Raw genomic sequence first — 27,949 nt, forward strand, 5'->3', positions numbered from 1 at the left:
AGAGAGAAGTGTCCCTTGCAACAATTCCCTAGCTCTGCCCTCCCTTCCTTAACTCTCAGCATCGCTGGCTCTTGCCACATTTTCTCACTGTGCTCAGTGTTTGAGAGCTGAGCCTGAATTTTAAATTCATGCTCTCTATATACTGAGCCTTCCTATTACACAAAGTTAGGGGACCTTTATGCCTTGGGTCCAGTGTTTTGCAATTTGCTTGCTTGCCCTACTTTTGTTAATAGATCTTTAATTCTCTTTAAACATTTGCTTCTATCTTTTGCTTTTATTAAATTTTGAAATGCACATGTGTTTTTGAGTCCTCTGGGTAACAAAATGTCAACAGATTATAGAGTACATTTTTTTCCGGTGCCTGCTGGCTGGCAGAGTTACAACAGTAATCTAAATCTGATTAGAAATGAGGCCATGACCCCCCGACACACACACACTCTCCCCAGATCCTCTGATAATAAGACCAGGGAAATGTGAGAAATTAAACCAATGATTAGGTTCCCTTCAAACAGTTACAACTTTTTTACCAAATTCCTTTCTGGGGATTGGGCTTGGAAGGATGAAGTGTAATTCAACTGCTTATGCCCACCAGTGACCTGAGCACCTCTGGAATAAGGTTCATGGAGTTTGGAAGTTGCCGCTTGACACCCACTGGGGATGGCTGTGATTTTTTTAAAAAAAGGGAAACAAAGGTTGGGAAGAACGGGGAGAAATTGGAACTCTCATGTACTGCTGGTGGGGATGTAAAATGGTGCAGCTGTGGCGAAAAACACTTTGGAAGGTTCCTAAATAAGTTAAACATAGAATTCCCATATGGCCCAGCAGTTCTTCTCCTAGGTATGTACCCAACAGAATTGAAAACAGGTGCTCAGACAAAAACTTGTATGCCAATATTCCTAGTAGCATTATTCATAATAGCCAAAAGGTGGAAACAACTCAGATGCCCATGAACAGACGAATGGATAAACAGATTGTGGTTGAGCCATCCAATGGAATATTACTCAGCCATTAAAAGGAATGAAGGACTAACACACGCTATGGCTTGGAAGATCCTGGAAGACACCATGCTAAGTGAAAGAAGCCAGACACCAAAGGCCACATATTGTATGACTCCATTTATAGGAAATGCCCAGAACAGGTAAATCCATAGAGACAGAAAGCAGATTGGTGATTGTCGAGGGCTGTAGGGAGAGGGGAGATCATAAGGCGTAACTGGTCAGTGGGTAAGGAGTCTTAGTTTGGGGTGAAGAAAGTGTTTTACAATTAGATGGGGATGCACATGGTGAAGGTACTAAATGCCACTGAATTGTGCACTTTAAAACGGTTAATTTTATGTTACGTGTATTTCACTCAATTGGAAAAAAGAAATGACAGTTTGGCTTTGTGTAACACAGTCACCCTTTGCTTGCCATGAAGCCAAATAAGTGTGTTGGGGAGGGTGTGCGAGCGAGGTGGTCCGCCGGGGCCGTGTGGTGCAGTGGATAAGAGAATGGGCTCTGGGGGCAGGCAGTCGTGGGTTCAAATCCTGACTTTGCCAAGCTGTGTGATGTTGGGTAGGTTGGTTAACCTCTCTGAGCCTCAATTCCATCATCTGTAATATGGAGCTGCAGTAATGCCTACCTCACGGGGTTGCTGAGACAACCAAGCTCTTAAGGTCAGCCACGAATGGATGGGTTCAGGCTGGCAGCCGGGGGCATGCTCCTTCTCCAGACTCTAGTTCCCTCTCCTGTAAATCTCATCTCCATACTGTAGCTGCTGCTCCTGCTAAACTGAGAGTGAGAATCCTGCCTGGCACACCCTGCCACGTGAGTGACAAAGACCATGGGCAGGAATATGCTCGGGCAACTCCAAGCCTCTGTGCCCGTTCTCTGGCCACAGAGGCTGTTGGGGGGACTTAGAAGGTGTCTTTTTTCCCCCGTGATCCATCTGCTGTGCGTTCCATGCAGGAGGCTGGGCTAGAGCTGAAAGGCCCCGGAAGCCCTTTGCCAGGTGACGGGCGAGCCTCTACCTGTCCAGCTTCTTCTGAGACTGGCAAGTGTTCCCTGTCTCCAGCTGGGGCATGCAGGGTTTTCCAGGAATGGATTAGCCCAGCACCAGGATCAGCTGCTTAAACCAGCTTTAGCTCAGGTGCCAGGAGAGTTTGGGAGGTCCTGGGACCAAAATCTAAGTCAGTGGTTCTCCACTGCCTCCCAGGGGATGTAGGGCAAGGTCTGGGGACATTTTTGGTTGTCACAACCCCAGGGGAGGGGTTTTTATTGGCATCCAGTGAGCAGAGGCCAGAGATGCTGCCAAACCCCTTGCAATGCTCGGGACAGCCCCCTAGACAGAGGACTTGCTGGCACAGAATGTCAGTGGTGCCGGGGCTGAGATCCCTCCGCTAAATGCATCTGTCAGGAAGACTGGATTATAATGCCAGGGAAACGCCTCACAGGGGAATCATTCCTGCCTGCCACGTGCATCCCATTCGTTACCTCAACAGCCACGTAGGCACCTCCCCACTTCATGGAGGAAAAAAGGGAGACCTGGGGGGATGAGTGACTTCATTCAGGGACCACAGCTGCCAAGTGGCCGGGCTGGGATTTGAACTGAGGTCTCTGTCACTCCAGAGCCTGTTTCTTCAACTGCCCATCAGTAAAATAGGGAGAGTGGCACATGTCTAGCCTACCTTATGGAGACCAAATGGGTCAGGTATGTTTTACTTAGATAAACCAGCATTACTCAGTGCTTCTTGCCTGGGAGCTGTGTGGCATGGTCCTTGTTCACAAGGCACCTAGAATTGTAGTGGGTCGGGGGTAGACCTTAAAATGGATAAATTCAATCTGCTATGCTAAGGACTAAGAGCTTCAGGGAGAAGGGTGTACCCACACTGAGGAGGAGCTGCCTGAGCTGAGCATGAAGATAAGAGAGAGGCAGTCAGCCTGTAGAAGAAAAGCGGGGAAGGGTGTTCCGAGTAGGTGGAACAGCATGAACAAAGGGATGGGGTTATGAGCCGGCATGGAGCTGTGGCGGGAGCGGAACACGGAACAGGCTCCGGAGGCCCAGGCGACAGGAGGACGGGCTCCAGGATGCCATGCAGAAGGGCTCGGACCTTATCCCCAGAGCGAGCTGGGGAGCAACAGGTCAGGTGCGTTCTAGATCAGGCATCCTGGCTGCTGTGTGGGAGACAGACCTGGAAGGGTGATGGGCCAGGTTGTCAGGTTGCTCGAGGCAGTGAAGTTGGGCTGAATCGGTGGGGATGGAGGCGGGGCGGGGGGAGACGGAGGAGAGGCAGGAGGTGAACCAGGCAGAACTTGGTGACTGGTTTGCCCTTGGAAGAGAGGGAGAGGGGCCTAGGCTTATCCTGGGTTTCTAGCTTGGTGAAGGGGAGTGTTGGTATCCTACCTAAAAAGGAGGATGCAGGAGATTTGGGGCAGAAGGTCTGAGTTTGAGTCACCGTGGGATGAGTAGGGGTTTGTCCAACACCCAAAGGTTGAGTGGTTGAGTCTGACCTCGGGGTGATGGATGTGCATGCAGTCTGCCTGCTTTCACTCACATTACCGGTGAGATTCCTCCAAGCTGCGGAACAGCAGTCACTGTTTTTCGTTTCTCTGTATAACTGCATGGTGTGAATACACACGGGATTGGTTGGTCCATTCAGCTGTCGGTGAACATTTAGGTTGTTTGGAGTTATTAGGAATATTGCTGCAGTGAACATCCTTATGTTACCAGCTCGGGTCCTTGGACTCCTTAATCAACAGAAGTGGATAAGAGGCCAGATGAGGAATTCAGGCAAGGCTTTATTGGGACTCCGTGCTGCAGCACAAGGGAGTGGAAACAGGTAACAGGTGCCCTTGCTTGTTCCCTAAGGGGCCGGGCGCTGGTTCCTCAAATGGGCTGAAGGCAGGGGCGGATCAGTGAGCGGGGCAGGAGGGGTGGCTTAGGTGGCCTGCTGTGGCGGTGCTGCATGCGGGGATCACGCGCAGTTCCCTGCTTTCGCTCCCGGCACCTCGGAAATGGCAGTTGGTTTGTGGCCTTTTTGTATCTTGTTGTTTATAATTGCCCCAACTACGCACGTGTGCAGTTATTTGCAGTCCGGTTTCTTTGTGTTCTGTTGCTCCAGATGTTCAGGTGCAAGTGCAAGCTCTGGTGAAGGTCCCAGGTCCCAGCCTATCTCACTTATATGCGCCTCTCGAGGGACATGGGCTCTCATTTTTGTTGGGTGTTTAGGAGTAGAACTGCTGGGTCACAGGAAGGTGTTTGGACATCCTTCGTAGACACGGCCGGACGGTTTTCCAAAGTGTACCTGTTTATGCTCCCGCCAGAACATATGGGGGTTCTGGTCCCTTTATATCCTGACCAACGTTTCTCTGGTGTCTTGTTGTGATTTTAACATGCTTTTCTCTGCAGATGAATGGTTCTGGGCACCTTGCCCTGTGTTTACTGGCTCTTCAGTTATCTTCTTTTCCCCTGTGATGTGCCTGAGTCTTTGTCCAGTTTTCTAGATTGTCTTTTTCTGGTTGATTTGTATCCAAGTCCCTTGTCAGATACGCGCACTGTGAGTATCTTCTTACCCGCCGTGTGTTTCATTTTCACTCTCTTACTGGTGTTTTTTGAATGGAAGTTTTAAATTTTAATAAATTGAACTTAACAATGACAGCAATGAAGTAAACATCGTCATTAGAAATGGAGCAAAGCGGTAGCTTAGACGGCAGAGGAAGCCTAGTGCTCTGGCTAGTGTGATTTTTTTTTTTTTTTTTAGTTAGTTATTTATTTTTGGCTGCGTTGGGTCTTCGTTGCTGCGCGCGGGCTTTCTCTAGCTGCGGCGAGCAGGGGCTACTCTTCGTTGAGGTGCGCGGGCTTCTCATCGCGGTGGCTTCTCTTGTTGCGGAGCACAGGCTCTAGGCACGTGGGCTCAGTAGTTGTGGCGCATGGGCTTAGTTGTTCCGCGGCATGTGGGATCTTCCTGGACAAGGGATCAAACCCGTGTCCCCTGCATGGGCAGGCAGATTCTTAACCACTGTGCCACCAGGGAAGTCCCTAGTGTGATTTTTAAGGGAATTAAGATCTCTGGTTTCTTAAAAGGAAGGAGATGGCCTGGGAGTGGATCTTGAGTCTTGGATCTTTATTATTGGGCAGGTCCCCAGGTCTCTGTCTGTGAAGGGGATGCCATCTGCCTGGCTTCCTGGGGGCTCCACAGGATCCAGGGAATCCACATGGGTGAGAGGACTCTGAAGAAGGATATTCTCAGAGGTTCCTCTCTGAACCCAAAGGCAGAGGCATGGCCCCAAACCCACCTCCTCGCTGGCTGCAGCGGCAGGTGTCGTGGACGGGACACAGCAGGGGCTGCTGGAATAACCTAGGAGGGAGGGTATCGGGCTCCGGCCTGAGGTGGATGGGGGGAAGCTGGGCACGCCGCCCCCTCTGCCTCCCTGGGGTCTCCCTCTTTCCATCCGAGGCCTGGGAGCTCTTGCCTGGGGGCCGAGGAGCCCCGGAGAAAGGCGGCTTCAGGAGGCTGGCTGGCCTGGATTCCGTTTGTGCCACCTGGTAGGTGCCCACTTTGATGGGGCTCGTTCCCACAAGGGCCAGCTGTCGTGCTGGAAACCCAGCTTCCTGTCGCTCGGCACAGCCTCCCCATCGCTCATCATGCTCCAACCACATGACCTTTCTGTTCCGCGATCACATCACCACTTCCTGCCTTCGCTGAAGCCGTGCCCTGAGCTGAAGCTGAAGATTCTCCCTCCCCCAACACCCGCCCGTTTTCACGTCGTCCAGGCCTCTGCTTGCTGTTCCCCTCTTTGGTGGCCCTTCTCCCGCCCACCCTCTCCCTGCTGTGGTCTCTTCTGGAGCTCGTCTCGCCCTGAAGCTGGGCCACACGGCACGACTGGGGTGGGGTCCCCTCTCCCTCCAGTGCAGCAGATGCCCGAGGCACGGACTTCACGCCATTTGCTGCAGACCTGTGGCCTGTACTTGTGCCTGGCACGTAGTAGGAGCTCACAGACCCTGAAGGCAGAGGGACACAGACCCACAGATGATAAGGAGTGGTCCTCTGCCACTGAAGGTGGAACAGGGTGGCAGCGACATGGACCAGAGAGCAAATTCCACGGCCAGAGGTGGGAGGACCCCACCTTCCATCAGTGCCCTCTGTGCTCATTTAAAGAGGACTCAGAGGGGAGTTTGAAGCTCTAAGGGCCAGGTTGAGTTTCCTAAGGTGCTTAGGTATCCCTCGTGATCCTTGGCCCCATCAGTCGTGAAGGTGGGGCATCAGCATGTGGCCACGTTTCCCGGCCTCAGGGAGGGCTCTGCCCTGACAAGCCTGCTTCCTGCCCCTCGGGGCCACATGTTGCCATGATGGCCGCAGCCCCATGCCGGGCCCAGAGCAGTGCAAGGTGGCCCTTTGCTGGGGCAGGACAGGTGTTGGTGGGAAAGTGGCTTTTGGGTGTCTGGGCAGATGCTGGCAGTGCTGAGATACTGTTATTCTGGGATTTTGTTTTCAGCACCCCACCCCGCTCCCATGGAGCTTCTCTGACCGTCAGAGGAAGAGGGGCTGCTTTTCTAAAAATCTGGGCTTTCACAGTACCAGCTATGGGATCTCTGCCTTTGTGGGATTCCACTTCAGAGGCAGGTGCGGTTTATCAGCTCCTGAAGGAACTTGGGTGTCCTGCCCAGGCTCGGTCAGCACCCAGAACTCTCAGCCTGTGGGCGAGGCTCTTCCCCCCCGGCCCAGCGCAGGTGCCAGGCTGGGTGCCTGGTGGGCCAGACGGAGGCTTTGGAGGCACAAGGGGCCCAAGCTGGACGCCAGATGCCGCTGCTTGTGAGCCAGTGACTGTGGGCAAGGGAGGTGACCCCTCCAAGCCCTAGTTGTCTCTTGTGTAGAAGGGGACATTGCTCCTTCCTCTGGGGCCTGTTTTAAGGGTTTAGTCGAAAGAACAGTCCTGGGAGGATGTGCCTGAAGTAAGGGGTGGATGGCAGAGATGCCCACTGAGCCGCAAAATGCCCACTGAGCCACAAAATGCAGCCTGATGGTCACTTTAAAAACTTGAATTGTGGACTTCCCTGGTGGTCCAGTGGTTAAGACTCTGTGCTTCCATTGCAGGGGCCACAGGTTCCATCCCTGGTCGGGGAACTAAGATCCCACATGCTGTGTGGCGTGGCCAAAAAAAAAAAAAACTTGAATTGCATTTGCACAGTACTTTGAAGTTCTTCAATCATGTGATATTGTTTTGCTTTGTCTTTTATTCTTTTAGGCTTGGGATTCTCAGCCATGCCTGCATATTGGAATCTCCTGAAGGGCTTTAAAAATTTCTTTTTAATTTAATTTTTTAAATTGAAATTTTAGGTTTCCCCTCCTCTCCCAATATTATGATGTCATTACAGGGGTGTGGCCTGGGCCCCAAGATTTTTCAAAGCTCTCCAAGTGATTTCTAAGGCTGAGAAGCCCCTGTTTTAGGAGGTCACGTGTATTCTGTAATTCACCACCTTTCAGAAATCTGTAGGAAACCCAAGATAGATAATTTAAAAATTCATGTAAGTTCTTAAAAGAAACTTTGCCTTATTGTGTCAATTTGTATCTGTCATCTTGTCTGTTATTTGAAATGTGTGGGTCAGCTCCCTAGCTGAAAATCTCCACTGATTTTCTTGAGTCCTCTAAACCCCTTCCTGCCTCAGGGCCTTTGCACTTGCTGTTCCCTCTTGCTGAACACTCTTCCCAGATCTTGATAAGGCAGGGTCCTTGAAATCTATTCAGGGCTAGCTTAAATGTCACCTCCTCGAGAAGCCTTCTCAGACTTTCCAGTCTCAAGTCGCTCTCTCCCCAGTCACACCCTATCACGTCACCCTTCACAGCCAGAACTGCTATAATTACCCTGTTTATTTTCTTACGTATTGCTGGCTGCTCTGTTCTTAAACGTGAGCCCTTGAGAGCCTCGCTGTCTGTTCACTGCTGGATCTCCGGGCCTGGCACCTGAGAAGCACCCAATGAGGACTACTTGAATGTAAATTAGGTTGAATGTGCATCTTTGACATTTGTGAGCCTCTTGAGAACAGGCCCAAGGATTGTGTCCTTTAAGGCCTCTTGCAGTGCACAGGAGTAGAGGCACAAGTGGTGCTGTTACATAAAAATATATTCATCAACTTGTCATTAGAATAAGCGTCTGAACTAGAAAGACCAGTCTGCGGATTTGCTCTAGGCTATTACAGAGGGAGGGGGAAATGAAGTAGGTACAAAACTGCAATGCACAATTCTACTTTGAGGTCATATGGATATACTATAATGATAGAGGCCAAAACTACTGTAACAGTGAAGGTAGAGGCCAAAAGTCGAGTGGTAATCTCTGGGTTGAAGGATAGCCAGGAATTTCATTTTCTTCTTTATGTTTATTTTATATTTTGAAAATTTCCTATAGTGAACACATTTCCTGTAACTAGAAATACTAACTTTTAAAGGGGGAGATTTATATTTTTTGATGCTTCTGGCAGTGGTTTAAATACTCTGGCTTGCAAAAAATATATATATATAGTATATACATTATATATATATATTTATATATAAATAAAAGTAAGACCTCTGGCTCTGAAGCCAGATGAACCTGGCTCTACATCTTGCTAGCTCTACCTTAGGCAAATTAACCTCTCTGAGCCTCAGTATTCCCAGCTGTTCAATGGGGATAATTACAGTCTGCCTCAGAGTTATGGTGAGGATTAAATATGTTAATCTATATAAACTTTGCCTGGCACATAAAGAGTGCTCAGTATGTGTTAGCCCGTATTTTTACTACTAGTGGGGTACCAGTATATTTTAGGTATACCATCTCATTTAATTATTTAATCCCCCAAACAAACCTATGAGGTAGGTGTGGAAGCAGAAACTGAGGGAAGTGAAGCATAACTTGCCTTTGGTTGTTGTCAGAGCAGGGATGGGGAAACAGTTTCCAGCTACCTTCTCAGGAGGTCATGAGTTGACCACCTGACCCTACCTGGACACAGAGGAATTGGTCAGTCCTGTAAATCGGTCCTGGAGCAGTTCTTAGAAAATCTTGTGCCCCAGAAGTGGCCCTGGGACTGTTTCTTTAAGCTGTGACTCAGAGGGTCCTGCCTTGGGCATTCTGCCCTCTAGTGGCAGATACAGGATGTGCGTCTGTTCTAGGCCACCGATCCTCTTGGCACGTTATGAAGAGCATTGGCTTCAGAGTCAGAAAATCTGTATGACGGGCTGTGTCTCTTCACTCACTAGCAGTGAGGTCATTGGCTAATCTCTCTCAGGCACGGTTTCTGCTCCCACCCCACCTTAAACCTGCCTCCCCCTGCACCCCCCGGCCTTGTCTGGACAACTGCAGTGCTCTCCTTGCCTGGCTCCCGAGCCATCATATCATATCACCTCCCAGTTGTCTCGACAACCAGCAGATATGTTCTTGTCACTTTCATATGCAAAGACCCCAGGGGCCCTCATGGCAGGAGGAGAAACCCGGTGTTTACTGAAGGCCTGGCCCGAGCTGGAAGCTTGCCATGTCAGGCCCTCTGTCTGGCCCCCCACCCTGTTCGCTAGCCTCATTTTGTGCCCCCCTGTCCTGCACACTGCTTGCGTAGACTCCAGAGGGCGCCAGGAGAAATGAGACTCGGTTGTGGAATTGACAAGCTGGAGCAGGCAGCCACACAGGTGCCAGGGTATGATAGACAGAATGCCCTGAGTGCTGGGGACTTTGCACGTGCCCGGTCCCCTCCTAGATGCCCTTCCTCCTGTCTCCACACCCACACCCCCATGGCCTCAAGGCATAGCTTGATCTCCCCATTTCTAGAATGTTGCCTGTCGGCACTCCAGGCAGCAAGGACTGCTTTCTGCTCTCTCCTGTTACCACTGTACTCCCACTGACCCCACCCCTCCCTCGCCGCCCAGGTCATGCCTGTGACACTGTGTTTCCCACTTGGCCTTCCCTGCGAGACTGGGAGCTTCCCCGGGGCAGAGGCTGAATCGGCCATCAGAGTCGCTTGCCCTGCCCAGCAAGGTGCCCCTCGTGGAGTGGGCTCCAGTGTTCATAAATGAATGAAGGGGAATGAAGATGAAGGCCGCTTCCCAGACACCCAGTCCCTGTGCCCTGGGGGCCTCCTCCTGCGGATGCACCTTCTTTACCCACTCCCTTGCGAAGATCATCAGTGTGGCCCAGAGCCATGCCTGGCTGGACCCCAGTCACAGCCACTGGAGAGTGTGCTTTAGGCCGAGAGCCCAGTTACTCTGAAATATAAGCCAGAATTAGTCTAGATCAAACCATTTCATGACTCCAACTGGACTCACATGAGATGTGAACGGGGTAAGCACCGAGTGAAATGAATTTTTGATTACCACTTGGGCATTGTGCATCTTTGTGTCTGCCTCACCCCGTGTTTCTCTCCCCCAGCTCAAGCTTGAATGTACACTCTGCAGTTCCTCAGGGGACAGCCTGGCGGGCAGGGCCTTTGGGGTAAAGTAATGTTGGAAGTAGCATAAGAAAGGAAAATGACAGGCCTCTTCGGGCAGAGGTTTTAGCCTCTCTGCTGTAATTAAAATTTGCTTTAAATTTCAGGGCTGCATTTATCAAGACTGAAGGGCAGGGTGTACAGTGTAGCGTGGTCACATTTTAGAGCTGATGTTTTTTCAGGGAAGTTTAATGGAGGTTTGTAGGTCAATTCTGATTTCTAAAAACATTATCGGCGTGTGCATCGAGAGCCTGCTCTGTGCTTGTGCTGGGCTGGAGGGCTGATAGAAAGGTGAACTGGATAAGAAACCTCTCCTCAAGCAGACAGCTGTAAATTAGGACAAGTAGAAAGGTCTCGGTGCGCTAGGAAAAGGCAGCAAATTCAGATCCCTAGCAGGTCAACACTGGAGGGCTTCATGGAGGAGGTGGCCATCTAGGTAGGCCTTGGAAGACACTGAGGCTTTAAATACGTGTTAACTGAGGCTGGGGAAGGGCAGCCCAGGTGGAGGGAGCATGATAAACAAAGGCCTAGAAAAGCAGCTGCCTCAGAAACGAGGCACCGTCAGATGGGCCAGAGTGGGACCCGGAAGGGGGAGGGTACAAACTTGAGAAGGAAGGTTGGGGTCAAGTGGTAGGGGGTGTTTGAGAGTCACAGTTATGGCAATGGCCGCCCTTGGCATGGAAGAGCTGTTGTCACTGGAAACATTTTCCATCGTTGGGGCTATAGGGACAGCAATAGACACTGGGGCTATAGGGACAGCAATAGACAGGAACCTGTCAGCTGGGAAGTGGTGGGTGAATGTTCCCACTCCCTGAGCTCAGAGGGCAGTTTGTAGGGGGTTGGTTACTAAGTGACCCATTGGCACGATGCAAAGAAAGGAAGGATCTGGCTTCTCTCTACCTCCACCCCCACTCCCATCTGTTCTTTGAAGCCTGACTCAGACTGACCAATGCTAAGAGGAGAGTAATATTTAAAGACTGAGTTGGGGTTGGGGAGCACCCACTGCCAGGGCTTGAATCCTGGCTCTTGCTTGTGCTAGCTGTGTGATTTGAGGCAAGTGATTTAACTTCTCTGAACCTTCATTTCCCCATCTGTAATCAAAGGGGACAAAGGAATTAGGATAGCACCTGAGAGGTAAAGTGGTTCTGAGCAATAAAGGAAGCCACTTGTGAGACTTCGAAACCATGCCTGACAAACAGCGAGTGGTTAATAAGTGTGGGCTGTGGCTTTGCTGGAGTTACTGTCTTACTGATCCTGCCTGGTTTGGGTCGTGCCCCAACTCTTAGCATCTCTGATAAGACACAGAACCTCCCAGCTCCCAGGTGCTGTGTCTTATAAAATATTATACTGGGAGGGGTCTGCCAGGTAGGTCCCATCTGCAAGGAGCAGAAACAAGCTCAGCTGGAGGTCAAGGTTGCACAGCCCCATTTAGATGCACACCCAGGGCTTCCGAATAGTGACTCGGCTCCCACGGCTGCTCGGGAACAGGGATGGGCCTTTGTCACAGGTTCTAGGCGAGCTGGCACCTGTGTGGTCTGGGTGCAGATCTGTCTCCGGGTTCGGCTGAACTGGGACGTCTCAAGGACGGTGTCTGCCCATCCCGTGTCCCTTCCCCCCAGCCCTCTATGTGCTTCCTGAACTTGATGCCTCACCTCCCAGGATTCGTGGGGAGAGGTGAGAGGGATGGATGGTGTCTGCTGCTGCGACAGGACAGCAGAGGTGAGCAGTTATGGAAGAGGAAGAGCTTCCATTTGGCCGGGCTCTGGATACTCAGAGCCTATGTCCCCAGTGGCTTCAAGGTGCTGAAGTGGTGCTGGGCAGAGAGGGGCCTGGGCTTCACTCCTGTAACCTTGGGGAGGTCACCGACGCTCCCTGTGCTCCAGTCTTCTCAGCTGTAAAATGGGATCAGACGTACCTCCCGAGGTCACTGTGTAGATTAACCAAATGCACGGAAAGCACTTACTAGTCCTTCCTTCTGCAGTTCCTCATGAGTGCCTAAAACCAGCAGGGCCCCTGGGGTCCAGCTGTGAGCAAGACACTGCCCCCCCGGCAGTCTGCTTTCTGGGGGGATGGGGTAGCCTTCAGCACAGTGCCTGACACATGATAAACCCTCTAAATGATACATGGTACCCGCTGTTAACCAGAATTAGTGTTATTTAAAGCCAACCTCTTTCTCCCCTCCTCTCGCCCCACAAAAGGCAGTTAAATCAGCAAAAGTCAGAGAAGAAGGTAGTCATCGGCAGGAGCCCAAGCTACTGAATGGGGTTTGTTTGATGTTTCCTTTAATCTGTGTTTAATGTGTAAGCAGATTATCTGAGCGGAACTAGGACTTCTGTGCGTGATGCTTTGTCCGTCTCTGGCCTGGGCAGCTGGTCTGTGACACCACCATTGAGGCTGGGTTCTCTGTTTCTGTGCAAATTCCAGGTGGTCCTCGGTGGAGAGATTTGGGCGGGAGGAGGAGGGGGCTTCTATAGCTGTAAAAATGTGTTCGGGATGCCATCTGTGAACGCAGATGCACTTCACCCTTGACCTTTGAGAGGTTCCTTCTCTCCCCCCACCCTTGACCTTTGAGAGGTTCCTTCTCTCCCCCCCACCCTTGACCTTTGAGAGGTTCCTTCTCTCCCCGGCCCTTGACCTTTGAGAGGTTCCTTCTCTCCCCCGACCCTTGAGAGGTTCCTTCTATCACCCCCACCCTTGACCTTTGAGAGGTTCCTTCTCTCCCACCACCTTTGACCTTTGAGAGCTTCCTTCTCTCCCCCGACCCTTGACCTTTGAGAGGTTCCTTCTCTCCCCCCACTCTTGACCTTTGAGAGGTTCCTTCTCTCCCCTGACCCTTGACCTTTGAGAGGTTCCTTCTCTCCCCCCACCCTTGACCTTTGAGAGGTTCCTTCTCTCCCCCCACCCTTGACCTTTGAGAGGTTCCTTCTCTCCCCTGACCCTTGACCTTTGAGAGGTTCCTTCTCTCCCCCCACCCCTGTGTGAGTCTATCTTCAGTCCTGTGACCCCACCCCCACCAGCCTCCCGCTGTCCTGACCGGGTCAAAGGGAGGAAAGCAGGAGCTGTGGGGATCAGGGGCGGAGGGCAGGGGTGCGGTGGGAGTGGTCTGCCTCTGGGGAGGGGTGTTTCTATCACTGATGTTTAAAATTGTGCCAGGGATGACCATAACTTTATTATTTTTTTGTCTTTTTACTGTGGGAAATATACATAACATAAACTTTGCCATTTTAACCATGTTTAAGTGTACAGCTCAGTGGCATTAAATGCATTCACTTTGTTGTGCAACCATCACCACCATCCACCTCCAGAACTTTCCAGACTAAAACTCCACACCCATTAAACACTGACTCCTCCTTCTCCACTCCTCACAGGCCTTGGCGACCACCAGCCCACCTTCTATCTATGCATTTGACGACTCTCGGTGTCTCATATAAATGAGACCATGGAGTATTTAGCTGTTTCTGACTGGCTTATTTCCCTTGGTGTAATGTGTTCAGAGTTCATCCGTGTCGTAGGAGTGTCAGTCCTTCATTCTTTTGTAAGGCTGAGTAACACCTTCCTCAGTTCCCCAACCAGCGCGTGGTATGTGCTTACCACGTGGCGTGTCTCCATTCAGTCGTAGAGGGAACTCGGGTTGCTTCCACCTCTTGGCTATTGCGGATAATGCAACTCTGAATATGGGTGTACAGTATCTGTTTGAGTCCCTGCTTTCAATTCTTTTGGGTACCTACCCAGAAGAGAAATTTCTAGATCATCTGGTAATTTTATGTTTAGTTTTTTGAGGAACCGCCACACTTTATAAACCCTTTATGCACAGTGCACCCCTTTATTGCCTGCATCTGGGGTCGGCACAGCCAGCCCGCCTTGGGTGCCCCATTCCTGTACTGTTTTCCTCTGTTGTTACCTAATAAAGCCTTGAGAGAGACCTCAGGACCTGTGTGGCTGAGAGTTAGGTCTGGAGCGTATCGGAGTCTGAGGCTGTGTCCCTGTCATGAGAAATGGGCTCCCCCAGGGCTTGGTAGTGAGGTCTGTGGCTGTTGGTGCCTAGCCTGGCTTCCCAGCCACATGCTCCTCGGTTCTTGGAAGCTTCCGACGGCTGACTTCCAACCTTGTTGGTTGAAGAAGGCCCACAGGCACTGATTGGGGACGCCTGTCCTCTGGGCTGGACTTTAGCCAATGGCCTGGGTTGCCCCCTCCCTCGTGGCTCACAAGACACTTAATGTCTACACTTATGCATTTGCAGAGTGGGGAGGCCACAGCTCCCCTTCCCCTCTGGGTACTGGTTGGTACCAGTTCCAGATGATGGTTCTGGAACTCATGTTGTCGACCCTGAGGGATGTCAAGGCTACTGGTGTTCAGGTATCTAGGGCAAGGGCTCCAGGGCAGCCCCCCAAGACCAAGACTGGGGCCCAGGAGACATCTCACGCCCACCTCTGGTCAGCCTGCATGGGGAGCAGAGAACACCTCTGGGCTCTTGGAAACTCTTGTCCAGACTTCGTGTTGAGTTTCTTTTTAAAACAAACAAACCCCACCTCCTTTAAGATATGTGCACTAGAACATTTGTGGTAGAAATACTGTGACAACTGAGATTTTCTTCAAAATAAATGGGGTATGGGAGTTCCCTGGAGGCCTAGTGGTTAAGATTCTGGGCTTTCACAGCTGCGGCCCGGGTTCAATCCCTGGTTGGGGAACTGAGATCCTGCAAGCCGTGTAGCATGGCCAAAAAAAAAAAAAAAGAAAAAAAAACTAGAGTAAACAGAGTGGGGCGACAGAGGGAGCCAGCACAGCTGGTGGGGATGTGAGATGAAACCAGATCGGCCCTGAGTTGATAGTTGAAGCTGGGCAGTGGACACATGAGCGCTTATTACACTATTCTCTCTGTTCCTGTCTGTTTGACATTTTCCATATTGAAAATTTAAAAAATATAGCCTTTCCCTCCACCCCTCTCTTGGCAGGAAACTAACCTGCCCCGAGCACTTCTTATGTTTGGACACTTCCCTATTCTCTTATTAAATGCTCACAACACACGTGCAGTGGGTGCTGTTATCCCCATTTTACAGGCGGGTAAATGGAGGCGCCTTGACATTTCAGCAGTTGAGTGGCTTAGCTGCGACCTGAACCAGGTCTGGTTCCCACACCGCTGCTCTGCCCCCTGGACTTGCTGCCCCTGGATGGAGAGTCCCAGCCCCACCTCGTTAGCCCTGGGTCTGTGCAGCCTGGACCAGCTGCTGGAAACCAGTGCCCTGGGCGACCCCTGACCCTGTCTCTGTGGCTTTGCCTTCCCCTCTCCTGTCCCCAGGAAGCCCTGCCTGCAGGGCCTAGAGATCGTTATAGGGAAGAGGAGACGGGGTAATGACTTGGCCCAGGTCACTCAGCTCCTAAGGGGCAGAGCCATTCCCCTGCGCCAGGCCGGTGCTCCTGGGCCCCAGCCCCCAGGGGGCCGTGTGCCTCATTAGCGCGCTCTCATTTCCTGTGTCTTCCCTGGGCTCCTGAACTTTGCTGCTCAAATCTCCCCTCACCCTTGGGCTCCTGGGTTCCCTGTCGAGTCTTGGTCCCAAGCATCCTCTTGCACTTGTTTTCCTCCCAGTCTTGCTTGGTTTCTTAACTTGTCTCTTCTGCTCAGTTGGTCTGTTGCCAGCTGGTCCCTCTGCAGAGGTGGCTTCTTCCATCCTTTGCAGAATCTATGCACGGCGTCTCTCCCTGCCCCTTCTCTCCTCCCTCATCCTGGGTCGTTCCCGCTTCCCTCTGGCCTGTGTCTTCCAGCTCAGCCCAGGTGGTGCCACTGCTGTCCCGCTGCTTCCATGGCCCAGGTTGACAGCTTTCTCCCTCCCTCACGGAGGGAGTGCGTTTCTCTCCACTTACGCCAAGGCGTGCCCACGCCATCTCACCTTCCCCTGGGCAGAGGGCACGGCTACTGCCAAACAGGACCTGAATTCCCGGCCTCCTACTCGGTTTCGTCAGCCTGTCAGCCTTTATTCCATTTAAGATATTTTTAAACACTCAACACTTTTGCCTTAGTTTTAACTCTTCCCCCAGTTAAAATGTGGCTCTCCTTCCAGTGGATTTTCTCCCTAAGATCTAACAATGTATTTTCTTAAAATGGCTTCTAAAAATTTATCTGTTCACCACCATAAATTTGAAATGAGAACCATCCAAAAATGATAAAGCATCCTCTTTGGCTGTACTCTGTATCCTGCACCAGACTAGGTGGGGGGCTTCTCTGTGAGCCCCATAAGCCTTCCTGGACCCATCTGTATCATCGCACTTACTTGTCACTAGACAGGCCAGCCAGCACCTTTTTATTTTATTTTATTTTATTTTTTTCTTGCAAAAGGCACCAGGTTTACCAGGGAAAACTACAATTCCTATTTTAGGAACCTTGAGTTGACTGTGACCAGGAGGTGGCGTGGTATTAGATAGGATGCCAGCTAGTGTAGCAGACACTCATATTTCAGCGTCTTAGCACAATAAAGGTTTACTTCTCACTATGTAACACTCCAGGGTGTGTTCCTGGCTGGTGGAGCATCTTCCACATGGTCACTCAGGGACCCAGGCTCCTTCCATCTTTGGCTCTCTCTCTAGGGCTCTGGGGAAAGAAAACAGTGGAATAAACACACCTGCTGCTTGATGACCTTGGTCTGGAGGGGTGCATCGCTTCCGCCAGTGAGAGCTGGTTGCATGTCCCACCTAAGTGCAAGTGACATTGGAGGTGTTCCGGTTGGCTGGGTTCCTAGCCAACTGCCAGCATCACCTGCCAGCCAGGTACATGCAACATTTAGGATGTGAAGCCCAGTCGAGTCTTTGGATGACAGCAACTTCAGGCAACATCTGGCTGCAACTGCCTGAGAGACCCTAAGTGAGAACAACTCTTCTAACCCCAGTTCCACGTTCTCTCTCCTGCCCACTCTTCCCAGGAAGCCCCAGCCCAGGCAGAGCGATCACCACCAGCTCTGGCTGCACGTACCACACTCCTGGAGAGCACCTTTCTCAACCTGCTCTTTCCTTCTCCCCAGTGCCCTATCGATTTTATTGATTCTTCTTTTTCAGCAGTACCGGAAACACTCTGTTGTATAATTTTCTAGAGATACGGCAGGATTTCTGGATTTAGAGATTAGTGTGTAGAAAACTAATGTCTTTATCTGAAAAGTACATTGGGTAGTTATCTTCTCACTTATAATTTTAGGATCATTGAAAGAAGAGGCAGTCGCAGATTTTTTTTTTCTTTTCTCCCAAGGATTGTCCCTAGATTGTGTCAGCCTTGCTTGATTTCATCCCGATGTCTCATCTGCCTGTCACTTGCCTTCTGGACGTCTGGACCCTGATTGCTCCATTTCAATCCTGGGCCAGTTTTCCATCCTTCACAAACAACACTTTGATTCATATATTGGGGCAACAGCTTCTGATCTCTGGGTGTGGCCGGAAGCAGCCTTGTTTCCAGTGAGTGACCTCTCCAGCAATGGGGTATTCAGGAGTTATTGGTTGCTCTTCATGCCCTACTGGGTAGCCAGTGTTCACTTTTAGGACCACTCCCTGAAGGAGGCCTTGGAATGGGAGGTGGGCACTCAGATGCCTCAGCGGTGAAATTGCAAAGCCCTCTGAGTTGGTGGCAAAGAGAAGAGGGAGAAACGATCAGTTAGGATTGACTTTCCTTTTCCATAATTCAAGGAGTCCAGACTGTTGGTGAGCATCACCCCTGTGGAGGTTTCTAAAGAATGGTTTCTGCTTGGAGGTTCCAGGAGTTTCTACCGTTGTCCATCATGTGATTACCAAGTATCTCCTGCAGCACAGAGAGTGCAGGGGACTTGCCCCACATGGATGCTTGCCGTCCAAGATAGGGGCCAGTCAGGTGCCACAGGAAATGGTCATGGTTTCTATCTAGTTCCATCCAAGACAAGCTTTTAATAGGAACAAAGCCATGATTCCTAATTTTCCCTTATTTTAATTCTCACAGTTTGGAGTTTGTCATTTGCTCTCTGTTGTCTTTATAAATTAGAATGTTTTCCTTGATTTGGGCAAGTCACATCCATTTGCAATGTTGTTAAAATGCAGAAGAAATACAGACTTCTGCAAGCAGTTGAAAATGGTCATCCAGATGGGAAATTGCTGCACTTACAATAGTTTTTATCATAATACATAGTCCTACATAAAATTTTGTTCAAAACAATCTTAAAGGAGACTAGGATCAGTTGATGTTATTTCCATAGAAATTCAGATTATTCTTCCTATAACTTTTAAAACTATTCTGAACCATAAATAGCTACTTAATATACAATCGTGTAGGGTATCGGCAATACCATTTACACATCCTCTGTGAATGCTGTTAAATTTTAAATGATGGGTAGAGTGGGAAAGAAGGTACTAAAGTGAACACCATCATTCTAGGCTCTTCTGCTTCAGGGCAAATTTCCTGGCTCCCTCCACCCAAAGAAAGCAAGGTGCCAATTAAGAGATGCTTTGAGACTAGAGCTGTGGGGTGACCTCCCCACTCAAAAGCCAGACAGCAAGAGTGATGGCAGGGGAGGGCAGAAAAAACAAAGGGATGCAGTATGGGGTGGGGAGGGTCTGAGTGACTTCTAGGATGGATAACGCAGCCCAACGGTTCTGAACTTGACCCCAGATAGATTTATAAACTGTCCTCCTATTTTCTTTAGAAGTGATGGGCCCATCTTTTGACCTGACTTTTTTTTTCAATTGAAGTATAGTTGATTTAAAATGTTGTGTTAATTTCAGGCGTGCAGCAAAGTGATTGAGTTATACATAGATTCTTTTTCAGATTCTTTTCCATTATCGGTTATTACAAGATATTGAATATAGTTCCCTGTGCTATACAATAGTACCTTGTTTTTTATCCATTCTGTATATACTAGTTTGCATCTGCTCACCCCAAACTCCCACTCCATCCCTCCCCCACCCCCTCTCCCCCTTGGCAACCACAAGTCTGTTTTCTATGTCTGTGAGTCTGTTTCTGTTTCATAGATAAGTTCATTTGTATCATATTTTAGATTCCACATAGAAGTGATATCATATGGTATTTGTCTTTCTCTATCTGACTTACTTCACTTAGTATGATAATGTCTAGGTCCATCCATGTTGCTGCAAATGACATTATTTCATTCTTCTTTATGGCCAAGTACTATTCCTGTGTGTGTGTGTGTGTACACACCACATCTTCTTTATCCATTCATCTGTCAATGGACTTTTAGGTTGTTTCCATGTCTTAGCTATTGTGAATAGTGCTGCAGTGAACACAGGGGTACATGTATTTTTTTCAATTATAGTTTCGTCCAGTTACATGCCCAGGGGTAGGATTACAGGATCATATTGGCCTGACTTTTACAGCGAGCTCTTTCTGCCTGATCAGGGGACTCAGGTGTCTTGGGTTAAGAGTAATCTTGGCTGCACTACTTTTAACTTGCCGAGTTGCCATGAGTGGAAGCCACGCTTCCCAACTTTGCTGCCTGTAACAATGCAGTGATGCAAAAGGGCTCTCTAGACCAGCAATTCTCAGAGCAGGGTCTTCGGCTTAACTGGAAGACTTCAGGGGGCCTCCTGACAGGTCAGGGCTGATTTTTTAAAAATCCTCTCTGTTTCTTGCGGGCAAATAACGTACCTAGGACTAGCTCCAAAAATTTCATTTGCAGAAATTGTGAAGGGTAACTATTACCTGAGCTAGCTATTAAGGGTTGCTTTGCTAAGACTTTTTATTTGTAAACTAAAATAAGTGAGTTGCTAGAGTTTGAGGGACCTAATTCAGGATTCTGTAAGAAGTCTGGATTCCAACCAGCAGTTGGCGTTACTGCCCAGTTCCGACTACACACGTATCCAGATAGAGTTGGAATCTCCTTGACTTGGAGGAAGCTTGCTTTATGAGTGCCCCTTCTGTTTATTGTTTTGACATGCTCATAGTTTTTAATTGCTGCCATTTTTGCTTTTCATTTATAAGCAAATCACTATTAGTTTGGCTTCATTGCCAGTTTAGTTTCATGTGGGTTGTTTGCATCACAGGGCAAGGTTTGCCACACCTGCATATTTTGGCTTGTCATTTGGCAGTAGTGAGACTGAGACTTGTATATATTTTAATTTGACTAAATCACACTCCTCCTTCTCCCACCATCCCCCCAAATTGGCTGGGGAGTGGTGCTTTGTTTTCATCATGAAATCCTTTGTCCCCTGGGAAGTGGGGACAGATGAGGTTGGGTGAGCCCCACATGCTCTTACTCCTCCTTCGTGGGCCATAGTGTAAAAAGATAAATTAAAAAGTGAAAGATGAGAGGGTGTAGAGAAAAAAGAACCCTCCTACACTGTTGGTGGGAATGCAGCCACTACGGAGAACAGTGTGGAGGTTCCTTAAAAAACTAAAAATAGAGTTAACATATGATCCAGCAATCCCACTCCTGGGCATATATCTTGACAAAACTGTAATTCAAAAAAATACATGCACCTCAGTGTTCATAGCAGCACTATTTATAATAGCTAAGACATGGAAGCAACCTAAATGTCCATTGACAGATGAATGGATAGAGAAGATGTGGTATATATATACACAATGGAATATTACTCAGCCATAAAAAAGAATGAAATAATGCCATTTGCAGCAACATGGATGGACCTAGAGATTATCATATTAAGTGAAATAAGTCAGAGAATGACAAATATCTTTCACTTATATGCAGAATCTTAAAAAATGATACAAATGAACTTACAGTAGGTCCCCTACATACGAACCTTCAAGTTGCAAACTTTCAAAGATGCGAACGTGTATTCCATCAACGTCAGGTCTGAGTGAAATTGCAGCTTGCCCTCCATCTCCTATTGCTGACGATCCTTCAGCTCTACCATCTCCCACCTCCTTTCCCTCCTTCAGTCAGTAACTCTTCTTGCCTGTTTACTCGATGCCAGGCCCTGTATGCCAGCTGTTGTACTGTACTACTGTGCTTTTTAAGGTACTGCACTGTAAGATTAAAAATGCTTTATTTTTTTGTGTTTGTTTTTTATGTATTATTTGTGTGAAAAGTATTATAAACCTATTACAGTACAGCACTATATAGCCGATTGTGTTAGTTGGGTGCCTAGGCTAACTTTGTCAGACTTACGAACAAATTGGACTTAGGAATGCCCTCTCGGAACAGAACTCGTTTGTATGTAGGGGACTTACTGTATTTACAAAACAGAAATAGACTCACAGACATAGAAAACAAACTTACAGTAACCAAAGGGAATAGCGGGGGTGGGGTGGGGGAGAGATAAATTAGGAGTTTGGGATTAACATATATACACTACTATGTACATATATAAAACAGGTAAACAACAAGGTCCTACTGTATAGCACAGGGAGCTCTACTCAGTATCTTGTAATAACCTATAATGGAAAAGAATCTGAAAAAGAATATATATGTATAACTGAATCACTTTGCTGTACACTTGAAACTAGTACAACATTGTAAATTAACTATACTTCAGTTTAAAAAAAAAAAAAGAAAAATGTGGGAACTCATGTTCCTGCTCAAAGACAGACTTAGGGTACAGGAATCCCACAGAAAGGAATGGAGACCAACCCTAGGAATGTGACTTCTGCATCACCCTACAACTTAATGGCATGTTTAAAAATACACCCACAGCTTCTTTGTCTTGAGAGTCAATTTACATCTAGCACATCTGTAGCTCTTCCTCTGCGATGGGATAAGTTTTTATTTTTGTTTTTTGTGTTTTTGTTTGTTTGTTTGTTTGTTTTGGGGGGGGATAAGTTTTATACACAGTGTGTACGATTTAGAATTCTGCTTCTTCATCTGTCTTCTCTGTTCTTGACTGTGTCTCTCTCTGGGGGTCAGAATTCTTTTTCCTGTATGTGTAGCAGTCTGCTGAGTTGTGGTGGTGACAGAGCTAATGGGGGCATTTGAGTGGCTTCCTGAAACTCTGTCACTGCCTCTGCTCATGGTGCTCCCCCCACCTCCCCACCACCCATGCACCCACTTTTTACCAGTGCATAGATTAGAATTGGAGGCTTAATACAACATAATAGGGTCATAGGGCACCATCTCCATGCCGGACCCTGTGCTGCCCCAGGGATTCTAACGTGGACAAGCCTCCGGCTCCTGCCTTCAGGGTGCTAATAGCATTTTCTCTTAGTCTGGTAGGTGGAAAGTATACATTTTCTTCTTATTGATCTCTGAGTTTTGACTGCTTATGAAGTCTTATATAGAGAAGCATCACAGGAAAGGGCAACTTCTCCTCCCCTTCTGCTGTGGTAATTCACACCAGAGGTTCCCAGTAGCTCTGAGGTTGGAGGATGGTGTGAAATATATCACAGAGGATCATCAGAAATTTGCATTTGAAATGCAGAGGTGTCTGTTCTCAGAATCCCACGGAAAGTGAGCCTCCCGTGTGCCCAACTCCTTCTGCCCCCCACCCCCACCCCCGGTTCTCCTGGCTGCAGCATTGGAAGGAGTCCCTGAGTCACCATGTGGAGCGGACCATCTGTGACTGACAGAGGGATCACAGCCTGGAGCTATTTGGGTGTCTGTCCGTGATGTGAGCATAGTACTGTTTCCTTAACACCCAGTCCAGGGCTCTTTCCCATGTTCTTGAAGGAACAAAGACCTTTTGCATGAGAATAGTTGCCTAATCGTCCTGGATGGAGGGGTGGGGTGGGGTGGGTATCTGTGCTCTAGGGGGATTTAAATTGGCCAAGGGGGGAGGAGGTGTGCATGAGCAAAGAAGTAGGGGTCAGCTTGGCCAGAGAATGTGTGCAGGTCAGTGATCAGGCTAGAGGGCAGGGTCCCCCCAAGGGAATGGCTGGCAAGGTTGGAATTGTTATCCAGGGCAACAATTTTGAAAGGAATAAAAGATGTTTCTGAAAGTTCTGTTTGTGATTATCTAATGTTGCAAGTTGGGATTTGATAAAAGTAAAGAGCGAGACCACCTGGTGGAGAAGCTTTTCCTACCTATGTTATTTTTCTCACCCGAAAAATAGAAGCAAGTGACATACTGCTATTTAGGATTCACAGTGTTACCGAGCTCAGGTTCGTCCACTTGCCACTCAAAAGCCAATAATTTGAGAGGCAAATGTCAGTAGAAAGAAAAGTAGCTTTAATCAGAAAAGCCGGCAATCTGGGGAGAAGGTGGACTCGTGTCCTGAGACCAACTCCGAAGATGCTGCTCAGCCGTGACAGTTTTTCAAGGGAAAAATGGGGGTGGGGGGAATCTCAGTGAATCATCGAGGCAGGAGGTTGTGTTCTGCATCATTCTCCATTGCGTGCAGACTGGCTGACTCTCTCTTCAGATGTTATCTTGCCCGCATGATCTGCCTGTAGGGTTGCTTATGGAGCTGTTAGGGTAGAGAGCTAATTATTCTTTTTTTCTTTAATGTTTATTTTTTATTTTTATTTTTTTCTTATAAGTCATCCATTTTATACACATCAGTGTATACATGTCAATCCCAATCTCCCAGTTCATCACACCACCACCACCACCCCCCCCCCACCGCTTTCCCCCCTTGGTGTCCATATGTTTTTTCTCTACTTTTGTGTCTCAGTTTCTGCTCAGCAAACCAGTTGATCTGTACCATTTTCTAGGTTCCACATATATGTGTTAATATACGATATTTGTTTTCCTCTTTCTGACTTACTTCACTCTGTATGACAGTCTCTAGATCCATCCACGTCTCTACAAATGACCCAATCTCGTTCCTTTTTATGGCTGAGTAATATTCCATTGTATATATGTACCACATAATCTTTATCCATTCTTCAGTCGATGGGCATTTAGGTTGCTTCCATGACCTGGCTATTGAAAATGGTGCTGCAATGAACATTGGGGTGCATGGGTCTTTTTGAATTATGGTTTTCTCAGGGTATATGCCCAGTAGTGGGGTTGCTGGGTCGTATGGTAATTCTATTTTTAGTTCTTTAAGGAACCTCCATACTGTTCTCCATAGTGGCTGTATGAATTTACATTCCCACCAACAGTGCAAGAGGGTTCCCTTTTCTCCACATCCTCTCCATCATTTGTTGTTTGTATATTTTCTGATGATGCCCATTCTAACTGGTGTGAGGTGATACCTCATTGTAGTTTTGATTTGCATTTCTCTAATAATTAGTGGTGTTGAGCAGCTTTTCATGTGCTTCTTGGCCATCTGTATGTCTTCTTTGGAGAAATGTCCATTTAGGTCTTCTGCCCATTTTTGGATTGGGTTGTTTGTTTTTTTAATATTGAGCTGCATGAGCTGTTTATATATTTTGGAGATTAATCCTTTGTCCGATGATTCATTTGCAAATATTTTCTCCCATTCTGAGGGTTGTCTTTTCGTCTTGTTTATGGTTTCCTTTGCTGTTTCAAAAGCTTTTAAGCTTCATTAGGTCCCATTTGTTTATTTTTGGGTTTTTTTCCATTACTCTAGGAGTTGGGTCAAAAAAGATCTTGCTGTGATTTATGTCAAAGAGTGTTCTTCCTATGTTTTCCTCTAAGAGTTTTATAGTGCCCAGTCTTACATTTAGGTCTTGAATCCATTTTGAGTTTATTTTTGTGTATGGTGTTAGGGAGTGTTCTAATTTCATTCTTTTACATGTAGCTGTCCAGTTTTCCCAGCACCACTTATTGAAGAGGCTGTCTTTTCTCCATTGTATATCCTTGCCTCCTTTGTCATAGATTAGTTGACCATAGGAGTGTGGGTTTATCTCTGGGCTTTCTATCCTGTTCCATTGATCTATATTTCTGTTTTTGTGCCAGTACCATATTGTCTTGATTACTGTAGCTTTGTAGTATAGTCTGAAGTCAGGGAGTCTGATTCCTCCAGCTCCGTTTTTTCCCTCAAGACTGCTTTGGCTATTTGGGGTCTTTTGTGTCTCCATACAAATTTTAAGGCTTTTTGTTCTAGTTCTGTTTAAAAATGCCATTGGTAATTTGATAGGGATTGCATTGAATCTGTAGATTGCTTTGGGTAGTATAGTCATTTTCACAATGTTGATTCTTCCAATCCAAGAACATGGTATATCTCTCCATCTGTTGGTATCATCTTTAATTTCTTTCATCAGTGTCTTATAGTTTTCTGCATACAGGTCTTTTGTCTCCCTAGGTAGGTTTATTCCTAGGTATTTTATTCTTTTTGTTGCAATGGTAAATGGGAGTGATTCCTTAATTTCTCTTTCAGATTTTTCATCATTAGTGTATAGGAATGCAAGAGATTTCTGTGCATTACTTTTGTATCCTGCAACTTTACCAGATTCATTGATTAGCTCTAGTAGTTTTCTGGTGGCATCTTTAGGATTTTCTATGTATAGTATCATGTCATCTGCAAACAGTGACAGTTTTACTTCTTTTCCAATTTGTATTCCTCTTATTTCTTTTTCTTCTCTGATTGCCGTGGCTAGGACTTCCAAAACTATGTTGAATAATAGTGGTGAGAGTGGACATCCTTGTCTTGTTCCTGATCTTAGAGTAAATGCTTTCAGTTTTTCACCATTGAGAATGATGTTTGCTGTGGGTTTGTCATATATGGCCTTGATTATGTTGAAGTAGCTTCCCTCTATGTCCACTTTCTGGAGAGTTTTTATCATAAATGGGTGTTGAATTTTGCCAAAAGCTTTTTCTGCATCTATTGAGATGATCATATGGTTTTAATTCTTCAATTTGTTAATATGGTGTATCACATTGATTGATTTGCATATATTGAAGAATCCGTGCATCCCTGGGATAAATCCCACTTGATCATGGTGTATGATCCTTTTAATGTGTTGTTGGATTCTGTTTGCTAGTATTTTGTTGAGGATTTTTGCATCTATATTCATCAGTGATATTGGTCTGTAATTTTCTTTTTTTGTAGTATCTTTGTCTTGTTTTGGTATCAGGGTGATGGGGGCCTCATAGAATGAGTTTGGGAGTGTTCCTTCCTCTGCAATTTTTTGGAAGAGTTTGAGAAGGATGGGTGTTAGCTCTTCTCTAAATGTTTGATAGAATTCGCCTGTGAAACCATCTGGTCCTGGACTTTTGTTTGTTGGAAGATTTTTAATCACAGTTTCAATTTCATTACTTGTGATTGGTCTGTTCATATTTTCTATTTCTTCCTGGTTCAGTCTTGGAAGGTTATACCTTTCTAAGAATTTGTCCATTTCTTCCAGGTTGTCCATTTTATGGGCATGGAGTTGCTTGTAGTAGTCTCTTAGGATGCTTTGTATTTCTGTGGTGTCTGTTGTAACTTCTCCTTTTTCATTTCTAATTTTATTGATTTGAGTCCTCTCCCTCTTTTTCTTGATGAGTCTGGCTAATGGTTTATCAATTTTGTTTATCTTCTCAAAGAACCAGCTTTTAGTTTTATTGATCTTTGCTATTGTTTTCTTTGTTTCTATTTCATTTATTTCTGCTCTGATTTCTTTCCTTCTGCTAACTTTGGGTTTTGTTTGTTCTTCTTTCTCTAGTTCCTTTAGGTGTAAGGTTAGATTGTTTATTTGAGATTTTTCTTGTTTCTTGAGGTAGGCTTGTATAGCTATAAACTTCCCTCTTAGAACCGCTTTTGCTGCATCCCATAGGTTTTGGATCATCGTGTTTTCATTGTCATTTGTCTCTAGGTATTTTTTGATTTCCTCTTTGATTTCTTCAGTGATCTCTTGGTTATTTAGTAACGTGTTGTTTAGCCTCCATGTGTTTGTGTATTTTACGTTTTTTCCCCCTGTAATTGATTTCTAATCTCATAGCATTGTGGTCAGAAAAGATGCTTGATATGATTTCAATTTTCTTAAATTTACTGAGGCTTGATTTGTGACCCAAGTTGTGATCTATCCTGGAGAATGTTCCATGCACACTTGAGAAGAAAGTGTAATCTGCTGGTTTTGGATGGAATGTCCTATAAATATCAGTTAAATCTATCTGGTCTGTTGTGTCATTTAAAACTTCTGTTTCCATATTAATTTTCTGTCTGGATGGTGTAAGTGAGATGTTAACGTCCCCCACTATTATTGTGTTACTGTCGATTTCCTCTTTTATAGCTGTTAGCAGTTGCCTTATGTATTGAGGTGCTCCTGTGTTGGGTGCATATATATTTATAATTGTTATATCTTCTTCTTGGATTGATCCCTTGATGATTACGTAGTGTCCTTCTTTGTCTCTTGTAACATTCTTTATTTTAAAGTCTATTTTATCTGATATGAGTATTGCTACTCCAGCTTTCTTTTGATTTCCATTTGCATGGAATATCTTTTTCCATCCCCTCACTTACAGTCTGTTTTGTCCCTAGGTCTGAAGTGGTTCTCATGTAGACAGCTTATATATGAGTCTTGTTTTTGTATCCATTCAGCAAGCCTGTGTCTTTTGGTTGGAGCATTTAATCCATTCACGTTTAAGGTAATTATCAATATGTATGTCCCTATTACCATTTTCTTAACTGTTTTGGGTTTGTGTTTGTAGGTCCCTTTCTTCTCTTGTGTTTCCCAGTTAGAGAAGTTCCTTTAGCATTTGTTGTAGAGCTGGTTTGGTGGTGCTGAGTTCTCTTAGCTTTTGCTTGTCTGTAAAGCTTTTGATTTCTCCATCAAATCTGAAT

General features: G+C 47.0%; 1 protein-coding gene across 2 annotated transcripts in view; it reads left to right on the forward strand.

Annotated features, from left to right (window-relative positions):
* The window catches only part of SLC24A4 (solute carrier family 24 member 4), a 163,374-nt gene that overhangs the window by 49,680 nt on the left and 85,745 nt on the right, over window positions 1-27,949 (forward strand). The window lies entirely within an intron of this gene.

The sequence above is a fragment of the Eubalaena glacialis genome, chromosome 2, assembly GCF_028564815.1.
Source record: "Eubalaena glacialis isolate mEubGla1 chromosome 2, mEubGla1.1.hap2.+ XY, whole genome shotgun sequence".
In the NCBI taxonomy this organism is placed as follows: domain Eukaryota; kingdom Metazoa; phylum Chordata; class Mammalia; order Artiodactyla; family Balaenidae; genus Eubalaena; species Eubalaena glacialis.